Source organism: Lactuca virosa, chromosome 3, assembly GCF_052849685.1.
Source record: "Lactuca virosa cultivar CGN04683 chromosome 3, Lactuca_virosa_CGN04683_v6, whole genome shotgun sequence".
NCBI classification, from domain to species: Eukaryota; Viridiplantae; Streptophyta; class Magnoliopsida; order Asterales; family Asteraceae; genus Lactuca; species Lactuca virosa.
Genome location: NC_136428.1, coordinates 376447192 through 376460477, shown reverse-complemented (window position 1 = coordinate 376460477; position 13286 = coordinate 376447192). Strand labels below are relative to the sequence as shown.

Sequence of the window (13286 nt, the reverse complement as noted above, 5' to 3'; positions counted from 1 at the left end):
CATGTTAGTAGTGGAGTGCGGGCGGGGCCCGAATCTCCTAGACAGCGGAGTGTGGGCGGGGCCCGAATCTCCTAGACAGCGGAGTGTGGGGGGGGGCCCGAATCTCCTAGACATCGGAGTGTGGGCGGGGCCCGAATCTCCTAGACAGCGGAGTGTGGGCGGGGCCCGAATCTCCTAGACAACGGAGTGTGGGCGGGGCCCGAATCTCCTAGACAACGGAGTGTGGGTAAGGCCCGAATCTCCTAGACAACGGAGTGTGGGTAAGGCCCGAATCTCCTAGACAGCGGAGTATGGGTGGGGCCTGAATCTCCTAGACAGCAGAGTGTGGGCGGGGCCCGAATCTCCTAGACAGCGGAGTGTGGGTGTGACATCCCCAAATTTCTCGGCCAGAAAAGACTGATTTAGTTTATGCTTTTAAAATAAAATCAGAGTAATCTTCCAAAAGATGTTGCGGAATATGTTCCCAAAACAAAATATAAAAAAAAAATTATCAAAACATTTCTTAAAGAAATATATTTTCATTATATAACAAATCCTCGGGATGTCATGTTCCGATACTGACCAAAAGCATAAACAGTATATTATAAGCCTTACAACAGTTATTTACAACTACTGGCCTATAATCCAAAAATCCCTCGTCATCGTCCAACTATGCTCTGGGTCCACTACCTGTAATATAAAAAGCTGAGTGGGTAACGTTTGGAAGTCTGGTGAGCATATAGGGTTTTCAACCCACCAATAATAATAAATTTATTAATTTCATCAACCAACAATAAATTTATTAATTTCATCAAACAAAAATAACCCTGATTACCCGTTCCCGGTATCCTCACTTTACGTCCCTAAACACTTATCATAAGGGACCTAGCCTAAGGATTTTCATCGGGGTGACAACACTGCTTTAGGGATTCCTCAGCAATTTATGTCAAATAAGGCAACCATGTAGGGGATGGGGTATACCATTGAACACTAAGTTCACAAACACCTACAGGTTGTGAGCCTGCTAGCGTTTCAATGGACTGTCTAGAAAAGTCTGTGGTCGTCATCTATACTCCGCTAGATGACTGAAACAATAACAATATCGAGGCCTCTCATCATTCTAACACACGTCAACTATTTCATCTACCCATGTTTTACCCATCATATTTGTAGATAAAAATACATATACAGTTTAAAACTTGTATAAAACATTTATTCAACACCCATCTCAAATAAACAAACAATATAATTACACATAGCACGTATTTTATAGAAAATACTTCATATCTATGTGTAAGATGAAAGTGACTATACACTCACTTGATTTAACGATAATTGGGCAACACTTCGTTTCTTAAAACGATCGTTTCCGATTAAACCGGGAGCTTTAATGAAAACCAGGCATTGCGAAGGTTGAGCTTCAAACCGAAAAGATAAATTTCTCGGGGTCTTCGGACACTTCGGGACGTTCTTCGGGTGTTGGATATGATACAAGGGCTTCGGGGGATGTTGGAATAGCTAAAAAATGGATTTATGGGTAAAAAGTGTGAAATTTCCAAACTTAACCAGGAGGGTTCGCACCTCCCTTTATATAGGCGAGCCTTCGGACCGAAGGGGGGAAGGGAAGAAGGCACGCGTCGGACAGGTGGCGAGGCCGAGACACGTGTCAGCAGCGAAGGCGAGGACACGCGTCGGCTTCAGACTGGACCTCGCTTCGGATGACTCACCTGCTCGGACACGGGGCGGCTCGCAAGGGAAGGGCGACGTGGCTCGGTTCGGTCATGCCACAGACCAGACATGCGTCTCGCATGCGAAGGTGCAACGTGGCCGAGTCCGAGCCTAGCATGCGAAAATTCTCGGTTTTTGTGCCCCGAACTTCAAAAATTCATAACTTTCCCATACGAGCTCCGTTTTCAACGTTCTTTATATGCACACGTAGGTGAGATTATACTCTACGACTTTTGTTTAGACTCTGTTGGCTAATTTTGACTTTATTTTTAGTATTATTATTTTTAACAGACCGGGACAGGAAAATCCGTTAAAAATTCATAACTTCTTCATCCGACGTCCATTTTCGTATGTCTTTTTACTGTTGTACTACTATTGACGAGACCTTCGATTCTCGTTTAGGTTGTGTCGGCTAAAAATCACTCGATCTAAAATTCGAGTTTTTAGCTGTCTACTGCTAAGCGGAAACTTAGAAAAATCATAATTTCCTCATACGAAGTCAGATTTGGGCATTCTTTTTATGCACGCTCTCGGTTTAACGAACACTATGACTTTCATTTAGATTTCTATGGCTAAAAAGCACTTTATCGAAAATTCACTTTTTACATCACACATCGTCATGCCGGTTCTGTCGCGAAACTTTGACAAGTCATAACTTCTTCGTTATAACTCGGATTTCGATATTCTTTATATCTCCGGAATCCTTATTTCAACCACTACAACTTTCTTGATAGATCATGTTTGTCCAACATTTATTTTCGACGCTTATTTTTATCCTTAATTCATTAAATTATAATAATGAAGCATAAAACACATACTAATCAAATAATACATCTTATTATTTCAAAACAAGTTACAAAGGTTGGACTAGAGTATTACATCATCATTAGTCCCTAGCCTAGAAACATGAGCGTTACAGTAGGCAGGGCCCGTATCTCCTAGTTGCATGTTATGTGTATGGTATGTGGTAGTTTGGGGAGACTCACTAAGCTTCGTGCTTACAGTTTTCAGTTTTGGTTTCAGGTACTTCGGTTCTCAAAAAAGGAGCTCGGGATGATTGCAGTGCACACACCATTTGTACAGCCTGTGATGTTTATACTCTGATATATTTGACAGATGTTATGATATTTTTGAGATACACGACTTATAATTTTTATATGTCAAATGATAATTATGGTTTTATTAATTATTTAAAATAAAATTTTTAGAGTGTATTTTTGGGATGTTTCAGTCACGGCTAATCGGTGAGTTTTGTAAATCACACCATTTACATCAAATATGCAAATTTCATCCGATTCCGAGACTAAACTTCATTGTGACAATTTTTTTTGATGGTGTCACTAAATTTCCATTCCTACTAGTGATAATATCATCATGACATGTTATTTTATTCATATATGAATAAAGTTTAGAAATCATTACGACATATTTACTGATGATGTTACTAACTTTAATCACACTCTTAAAAACATGGTTATAATCTGTTATTTTTATTTATGTGAATAAACTATACATATTGATTTATTCATTTGTGAATACAATCTTTATATATAAAAATAAAAATTACATTATAAGAATTGGTTTGTGAATAGTTTTTTTTTTTTGCATATTGTAACAATATTATTTTACATGTAAATTCAACATTATACTATAAGACAAATAACATTGTATTGGTTAATCAATGTCATTCGCATTTGAATTTAACACGATCAAAATGTAGAATATATTAAATTGTATAATATTTACACATGAATATAAAAATATATATTGTCTTCTTCAATGATATCTTCTTATTTACGCCAACCAATCGTCAACCATTGGGATATGAACCAACCATTGATTGAAATGTTATTCATTTATTGGGCTGTAATCATTCCTGACAAACATGTGAATACACATCAAAAATATTAATAAAAATATATTGTTAGTTCATAATAATAACGATTTATCACATTCTAATTATCACATGGTATGTTCACATATGAAGGTATAATCATATGTGAATATTATATGATATATATGTTGTTTATATTCTATATTCATATGTGATATTGCATGGTATATTCACATGTGAATATTACATGGTATATTCATATGAATATTATACGGTAGATTCATATGTGAATATTATATGGTATATTTACTTTTGAATATTACACATTATAGTCACATCTTAATATTACATGGTATATCCATTCATGAATATTACACAATATATTCACATATAAATAGTATATAGTATATTCACTTGTAAATATGATACATTATATTCATATTTAAATATTAGACGATGCATTCACTTGTGAATATTAGATGATATATATTCACTTGTGAATATTAGATGGTATATTCACTTATGAATATTAGATGATATCTTCATATGTAAATATTATATAATATTACATGGTATATCACATGTGAATATTACATAGTATATTCACTTGTGAATATTAGATGATATATTCACTTGTGAATATTAGATGGTATATTCACATATGAGTATTAGATGGTATATTAATATATGAATATTAGACAGTGTATTCACATATGAATATTACAAGGTATATTCATAAATATATATAATTTTTACATGTTATTCACATATGACTAACATACAGACTTGTGATTTTTGTTTTGTGTTTTAATAATCATATACTGATTCAGGTGCGAAAACATATTCATATGTGAATATAACGTGGTAATTTAGTTTATGCATTTCATCAAACAGTTGTAGTGCATACAAGTTAGCTTTTTTAAAAATGTTAAAAACATGATACTTTGACTATTTAAACTAACAAAATAGTAGATGATACAAAATTATATGAAATTTTTCAAAAAATAATGATTTGATGTTTTTCTAACCTTAATTTTGAAGTTTTGTTTGATGATTGATGGTGAATGAATGATATGAAGTAGATCTGTTGTTGATTATCGATAATGTTGATCAAATGACACTGAGAATATAATTAATTGTAGATGTTGAAGATATATGCTCATATTCATGCAGAATTGAAGATTCGATTGAAAGAACCAAAAATGAATTTTTGTTGTCTACTGTTGAATGGTGTTGATAAACGTGTTATTGACGAATATCGATGATTTATTAACATTGGAAGATGTTGACTGAGGGTTTAATTGAAGTAAGTTGGATGATTGTTGAAGGTTGGAGGAGAAATTTGGATGAAGAACGATCAATTAGGAATGAATTTGAACAGTTATCTAATTATCCACAGTTACGTATCTGTGATTGAAGTTTATTATATCCTATTTACAATTTTGTCACTATCTTTTATGCTTAGATATTAATTAAATGATTAGGTGATAATTATTCCCCCGTTCTCAACATTTTTTTCTCAACTAATCTCACCTCTCTCTCTCTCTCTCTCTCTCTTTATATATATATATATATATATATATATATATATATATAGAAAAGTGAATATGTGACTGTCATTTATGTAAGATTAAGTATAGAACTTCCAATACTACATCGTTTTGACATAAAACTACGTAGTTTAGATACAAATCTTGAATTATAAATAAAATTTTTTCCTACTTTTACTCTAATTCTCATCCTTTTACTCGATTTACATCTTAAAACAATATTTTTTATTATTGGTTATTAATTTGACATTCTTATATCTTAATTGTTTGCTCAGTATGTATCTAGTTGACACGAACAATTCTACTGTTCGTAAATATCAATGCTCGATGAAGATTAAAATGAAAAAAAAGTAATATATAAATCTCACGGAGACAATAGTATTCCTTTTATATCAATGGTTGAAGCAAAGATCAGTTTTGTTTTCCAATTTTATTGAAAGTGTCCATATTATGATAGAGATTTACGACCTAAATTAAGAAAATGATAATAGGAATCAAACGAAAAAATGTTTTAACTCGATTTTTATTTAAAATTATGTATTTTTGAAGGGGTCTATATACAAGTTTATATACATGCTAGCCACATATTCACTAGCCCCATATATATATATATATATATATATATATATATATATATATATATATATATATATATATTATGTTACAGATTTACGACCTAAATTAAGAAAATGATAATAGGAATCAAATGAAAGATGTTTTAACTCGATTTTTATTTAAAATTATGTATTTTGGATGGGGTCTATATACAAGTTTATATACATGCTAGCCACATATTCATTAACCCCTATATATATATATATATATATATATATATATATATATATATATATATATATATATATATATAGGTTCAGGTTCATTTGAGACCATGCTAATTTTGTGAGACCGTGATACCAAATCTAAAAATAATTTTAAAATGCAAAATAAAAGGAAAAATCCGAAAATTCTTTTTTTAATTATTATTTTCGTCACTTTAATTACCTAAAAAAATATAAAAAATTAATGTTTTTTTTTGAAAAATACGTGAAATATTCGAATAGAATATTACACTGTAAATATTCTAATGTGATTTTTTGAATGTTAGAATATTCTACTAGATTTGTCAGATAAGTAAAATAGTCTAATATTTTACTAGAATATGTAAAAAAAGTATTTTTTTTTATTTTTTTTATTATTTTTATTTTTTTTGGAAAATATAAATGACGAAAATACAATTTGAAATTTTTTTTTCCGAAAAATTTCAATTATTTTGCATTTTAAAAATGTTTTTTTTATCTACAAAGTGAGTGCCTAGGATTGTGTCTCACGGTCTCACAAAATTAATTCGTCTCACATGAACCTAACCCTATATATATATATATATATATATATATATATATATATATATATATATATATATATATATGAGATTCGTTGATAAATCATAATTTCCCAAGAACCTGAGAATTAAAGATGGATCGTTAGATCAAAATTAACTCCTTAAGGGCATGATCATCATCGTACCAATCTCATTAATGTTTAATTTTTTATGTTATTGAAAATAATAATAAAAATTAGGGGTGGAATTGGTACTGTACCAATTCGTTTTTCCTTAAACCGTGTAGCGTACCAACTGTAAGTGGTATAAAAAAATTTATACATGTACCGTACCGTACCAGGTATACTTGGTACTAATATATTTGGCTACCAACAAGTTTGGTTGGTAGAAATTGGCAATGATATATACCGACTTCTTGTAACTTTCTGTTGTAAGATTCTAAAATTAGCAAATACATCGAGTAATTTTGACGTTTAGTAAAGAAATTAGTTACACAGTTCTTTTAATTTACACAAGAATTCTACTGAAGTAATGTTTTAATTTTGTGTTTTGACGAGGTAATAATTATTGACTAATGTGACCAAATAACTTATATAACGATCTTAAAGCTGTAAACACTAAACACAATTAATAAATGAAATATACAATTTCGTTATATATATATATATATATATATATATATATATATATATATATATATATGAATTGGTTGGTACAGTATTACCATGATATTCAAATATTTGTATCATTACCGTACCAAGATTGTTTAATTGGTACGGTAGTACCAACCAAACATGTTGGCTAGGCTACCAACTTTTTTGGTTCGGTTGGTAGCATGTTGGTTGGTTTTTCATGGTACAGTTTTGACAGCCCTAATAAAAATGTCTAAAAATTAACATAATAAATCAAAATTTCAGATTTTATTTAAAGTAATAATTTTCGGTTTTAAAAAAATAAGATGCAAAGTCTTCAAATTTTTTAGAAAAATGAAATTTTTTTAAAAAAATTGAACCTTTTTTTCAAAGACTGTAATATTTTTTTGAAAAACAGTAAATTAAAAAAAAACTACTATATTTAATAAAAAAAAACTATAATTTTTTAACCAAAAAAAATCAATATATGCATATTTCTTATACTCTAATATTCGTAAGTAAATCACAAAAAAACCTATTTTTATTTACTAATCTATAAACACAATAGTACAAGTATTTGGTTCGATATAAAACAAAACATAAAAAACAAAAAATGCTACAAATATTAATGCATTTTCATGTATTCGTGTGAAGATTTCCATATTTTCTTCAATTTATTGCTTTTCACCTCGTCAATATTTTCGACAAATTATTCCAAATCTACAAGAAAATTAAAAAAAAAATTGATTTGTTGAGTATTAAGTGTTGCGTCTTTTGGGCCTTTGTATTTAGTCTTTTGTATATCCGGGTTGCGCCTGTCCACCCGTGTTTAATGATTAGGGTTTTACTATTTAAGGTGCATGCATGCATCGTGTAATTGTTAATCGTGTCATTGTAACCCCTACATACCACTACAATAGAAGTTCTTCATCGAGCTCTTCTGAAGCTGTGACTTATAATCATTCGACACATTCTTGATCTATATTTTGTCTTTGATTGCTTATACCTATATGAATCTAATCGATTTTTAGAGTTTTTATCTCATTAATTGGTATCAGAGCAGGAGACTGTGTAAGCTATACACATCTCTTCTGCTGAAAGAGTTTTTAGGTTTTCCGCTATTAATGGATCTGGTTCAGCCGTCATAATTGTTATAGAAGTTGATCTTTGATCTTGATATTACCCAAAAACCATTTAGTTTACGCATATGATTCATACAGCTTTTGTCAATCTCTAAACATGACTGACGATTCTCATGTTAACTCAAAAAATGTTTCAAGCAACATTGGATGTAAATTTAGAATTCCTATCCTTTTCCCAACGATTATGAAGTGTGGGCGTTGCATTTTGAAGACTACGTCCTTGGGTTGAAGACCATGGCTATTTGATATGGGAAGCAATTACTGTCCAAACGTTTACTCATACATGAACGAGAAGAGAAATCAAAACTCAGCAAGACTACAACAAACTTCTTCTTGACGTAAAATATGTGTCACAAGATGAGAAGGACAGGCTGATTAGCAACGTTAAAGCAATGAGGATCATCAGGTTTGCCTTTCCACCAGACACTTTTCGTTTGGTTAGTTCATATGACACAGCAAAAGCTATTTGGGATAGGCTTAAAGAACTGTACTTAACTGATGCAAATCTAAAGCATTCCACTCAGACTCTACTGCTTTCAGAGTTTGGAGCTTTTGTATAAAAGCCTGAAGAAAGCCTGGATCAAACTTTCAATCGCTATAATCATCTTCTCAGTAGGATGATGAAGTACAATATTGGACGTGAACTTATCGAGCAAATAGTCACGTTCATGAACAGGCTGAGATCTGAATGGAAGGCTGTTGTTTCAACTGTAAAAGCGCATGAACAGTTCAAGAACTACTCGTTGGCAAAGCTGGTTGGAATACTGAAGTCACATGACGTTGAAGTGACGAAAGAAGGGAAGTTAGTTTCTGGAATGGGATCACTGGCCCTTGTTGCGAAGGGTAAGAAGGTTGTAGATGATGATGGTTCGGAGTCTGATCTCACAGATTGTGAACTTTCTAAGGAGGGGTTCGCTTTTATGGTATCTAATCCAAAGAGATTTGCAAAGAAGAACTTTGGTCGAAACAAGAACCGAAACTGGCAGGGCAGTTATAGCTCTGAAAAGGTAAAGGAGGAGAGTGCGAATAACTCTCAGAAAGAAGAAGTGAAGAAGGATAAGAAGCTCATGGGGGACCCTGGCTATGATTGTAACTACAGTCATGGAAAAACCATCTGGCCAAGGAGTGCATGCTGAGAATGTTGAATGAGAAGAAGGAAGGAGAAGATGATGAAGCTTATTATCTCCGAAAGTTGGAGGAAATAAAAAAGAAGAAGAATGCTGATAACACCATGCGTGCTTTGATTGTGCAGGAAAATGAAGCTAAAGATGAGTTTGGCAGAGTCGAGGTCTGGTCGACTGACTCTGAAGACGAAGAGATTCGCAGACCTTATCATGGAAGGAGTTTCGTGGCGAAGGATGAAGGTTCGCAGTTTGGTGGAATATTTTCGATGGTTACAAGCGAGGTGTCAGAGATGAGAGGCTATGCAACTGATGGTGAATGCAGCTCCGATAGCTATTTCGCTGCGAAACCGGTTGCTGAGCAGATAAGCGAATGCGAGCAGGTGATCAATAAGGTAAACTCCATTCTCAAATCTTTGAATATACCTCTATCTAGATATGAAACTGAATTAAACGACTTAATATATACATTTTCAAGTTTCAGTGATAGTTTAAAACAAACCCGCTTAACAAATTCTAATTTAACCGATCAACTCGGTAGGGTTTCGTCAAAGAGTGAAGAGAGACGCATGCGGATTGAAAAGTTGGAGTCTGATTTAGCTAAGTCTAGGGATGAGTCTATTTATTTGCGGAGGGATAATTTAGGTCTTTTAAAACAGCGTAACATTTTCTGTTTGATTGCAAAAGGACTTTACTTTAATATTACTCAGTTGCATTTAAATTGTGAGATTGGAAAGAAAATTAACAAGATGATTCTGCCCTTTCTTGAACTGAAAGAGGATGAAATAGACGCTGAATGTTACAGGTGCGAATCCATTGTCTCATCAAACGAAACTTCAGATGCTTACATGGTAGAACTGGACAAAATTGAATCTTTCATACAGTCCAAAGATCACAAGAACATGCTTAAAAACTTTTAGATGAAAAAGATAAAGAGCAAATTAAATTCGAAACTGTACAAAAGTTTGACTCATTAAGCACCAAGTTAAATTCAGAAAATAAACTCGATGTTGAAAGTGTTTCTGAATTCGACGATGAAAGTGATATGAGTGAAATCTCTGTGGAGGATGAGGTTGACTGCTCTGAGTTTGTTAAAAATGAACCTTTACCTGCGAAAGTCCTCATTTCTGAAAATTCGGTTGAGTTCGCACGTGTTTCCGAAAACAAATCTAAAGTTTTAAAAGCGAAAGCAACTGTTTTCCGTAAAGTCCAAACTGTTCCTAACCAAGTTTTTACAACTAAAGGATTGGACAAAAATCAAACAGTTGAATTAACGTCCATGGTCGAAGATGATAACAAAGATGGATGTGATGAGTTCTTCTGGTCTGCTCCAATCGACAATGCAGACGAAACCAAAGGTCTATGTGAAATGACCTTGTGGAAAACAGAGAGCCGATACGTAGCAGAACCCCTAAACAAAGTCAATTTAAGCTACAAAAAGGGTAGTCCTAGTGGGACTAAAAATGTTCCAAGTGAAACATCGTCTGTTCGGACCGAATCTCCTATCAGAAAGCCAAGACCTAGGGCTAGTTTTCACAAATCATTTGAGTAGTTTGCAGCTCAAGAACGCCAAGGGAATGCCAGATACAACAAGAATCTCAAGGAAAGAAAGCAGTTCTGGCAGTTTAAGAATCCCAACTTCGTTCATAAAGAAAAATCCAATCCAAATGCGAAAGTCTCTTCACATGCAAACCCTAAGAGTCTTCATCGTAATAAGTTTCCACAGGTCTCGAATCAAAAAGTTTTTCAAAAACCATCCTTTCCAAATCATGCGAAATCTGTGCAGAAATCCAACTCTAACTTCTCTCCTAACAAGAATGTTTCGCATTCAGCCAAGACATCGCAAGATGTTAAAGGCAAAGGAAAGATGGTTTCGAAACCAAAAGTTCCTCTAAAAAGATCTGAAACTAATCCTAAGATAGTTGAGAAAAAGGTGGTTAAACAAGAAATCCAAAATAATCAAAAGAAACCATCCACCAAGGATGCAAACTCCAAAGACAAAAGGATTACTGTTTTTCAAATCACAAAGAAAGATAAAACAACTTTAATAAAAGGAACTTATTTGGTTGATCCTGCAATTTCTTTTCCTGTGAAAAACTCACAAGGGCCTAAACAACTTTGGGTTCCTAAATCGGCTTAACTTTCGCAGGTAATACGCAACGAGCAGTTTGACTCTGAATGGTACATTGACAGTGGCTGCTCCCGTCACATGACAGGTAGGAAGGAGGAACTGCGAGAGTTTAGAGCACTAAATGATGGAGGTAGAGTGAAATACGGAAACAATCCCCTTGGAGAAATAAAATGTTATGGGATTATAACCAATGGAGAGTTTTCAATTCGCAAGGTCGCGTATGTGGAAGGACTGCAAAACAATCTCATTAGTGTTTCACAGTTGGTGGTGGGAACTGGACTGAAAGTTTCGTTTGGCGACGAAGGATCTGATAAAATCGAAAAGAAGTCCAAGATTGTGCTCCTAAAATCAGAACGCAAAGGCGAAATGTATCCGTTGAATCTGAATCCCATCAAAGGGAAGCCAACAATTTTTTTACTTGCGAAACCTTCCACTGATGATAGTTGGCTATGGCATAGGAGACTCTCGCATCTCAATTTTAAAGATATCAAAAAGCCCGTTCTTTGAGATCATGTGCGAGGGTTATCCTGAAATTTGACAAAGAACATCTTTGTGCAACTTGCGAAATGGGAAAACAGAGCAGAAAGAGTCATCCAACAATTGTGAACACGAAAGTCATTGAACCACTTGAACTCTTGCATATAGACCTTTGTGGTCCTTCTGCAATAGAAAGCACTGGTGGTAATAGATACATTCTCGTTATTGTAGATGATTTTTCCAGATTCACTTGGATATATTTTCTTAAACAGAAATCAGAAGCAACTCCTAAGCTCAAGGACTTCATAAAAGCAGATAGAGCTTCAACTGCGAAAGCTGGTTCGTAACGTTCGCAGTGACAATGGTCCGGAATTCAAAAACCAAGCGTTAGAAGAATTCTTGACTGCGAAAGGGGTAACTCACAATTTTCCGGCTCCTTATACTCTTCAACAAAATGGGGTAGTCAAAAGACGAAACCGTTCGTTGTGTGAAGTTGCAAGAACTATGCTGTAATTTGCTGATCTGCCACTTTACTTCTGGGCAGATGCGATAGGAACTCCTTTCTTTACTCAAAACCGATCTTTCCTCAATAAGCGATTCTCTGTCACCCCATATGAAATTATAGATAAACGAAAACCTAATGTTAAGTTTTTCCATGTTTTTGGTTCCAGGTGCTTTATCTTCAACTCAAAGGAGCTACGAAACAAATTCGATGTGAAGGTTGATGAAGGTATCTTCCTGGGGTATTCCTTAACTTCTAAAGCATATAGGGTTCTCAACAAAAGATCCAAAAATATAGAAGAAACCTACTATGTCACTTTTGATGACAATTACTTAAAGAAGTTTCGGAAGAATGATAGTCCATCAAAGGAAATCTTTCCTAAAATGAATCCTGCTACCATCCCACTCTCCAATCTCTACGAGGAGTTCTTGAATTTATTTAATGAACCAGAAAAAGCAATCTCCTCAGAGTCCAAAGCAGTAGACAACAAGGAATATGAATTGCAGAAAATCATTGACGACGTTGCGAAAGAAATGGAACAGAACATTCCACTATGAAAGATCCTGAAGTTCCATTTCAACCTTCAGATACGAATGATACACCGTAGGGGGAGGGTTCTACTTCAACCTACTCATCCGATATTCCTGTTCAAGGGGAGAACAAAACCCCCATAATCAGCTTAGAACCACCTTTCCAGGGGGAGAATCCGAATCCAGAAGAAGACATATATACATCATTCGAGGGGGAGAATGGAAATGCGAATGATGATTTGGATGTACAATCAGAGTTTGAAGAATTAAACTCAGAATTGGATCCAACATATGATCCAAATTACCCTCCATTGGCTAAAT

General features: G+C 33.9%; 1 long non-coding RNA gene across 7 annotated transcripts in view; it reads right to left on the bottom strand.

The window, feature by feature from the left end:
* Window positions 1-654: 654 nt before the first annotated feature.
* Window positions 655-13286, bottom strand: part of LOC145167668 (uncharacterized) — a 29339-nt gene continuing 16707 nt past the window's right edge. For 5 of the 7 annotated variants that reach the window (XR_013741325.1, XR_013741321.1, XR_013741322.1 and 2 more), the window contains one exon: window positions 3285-3583. This is a non-coding gene — a long non-coding RNA (uncharacterized LOC145167668). Of the gene's footprint in view, window positions 670-3284; window positions 3584-7685; window positions 7783-13286 lie in introns of those variants that run through there. The other 2 variants (XR_013741324.1, XR_013741323.1) reach the window with 2 other exon arrangements.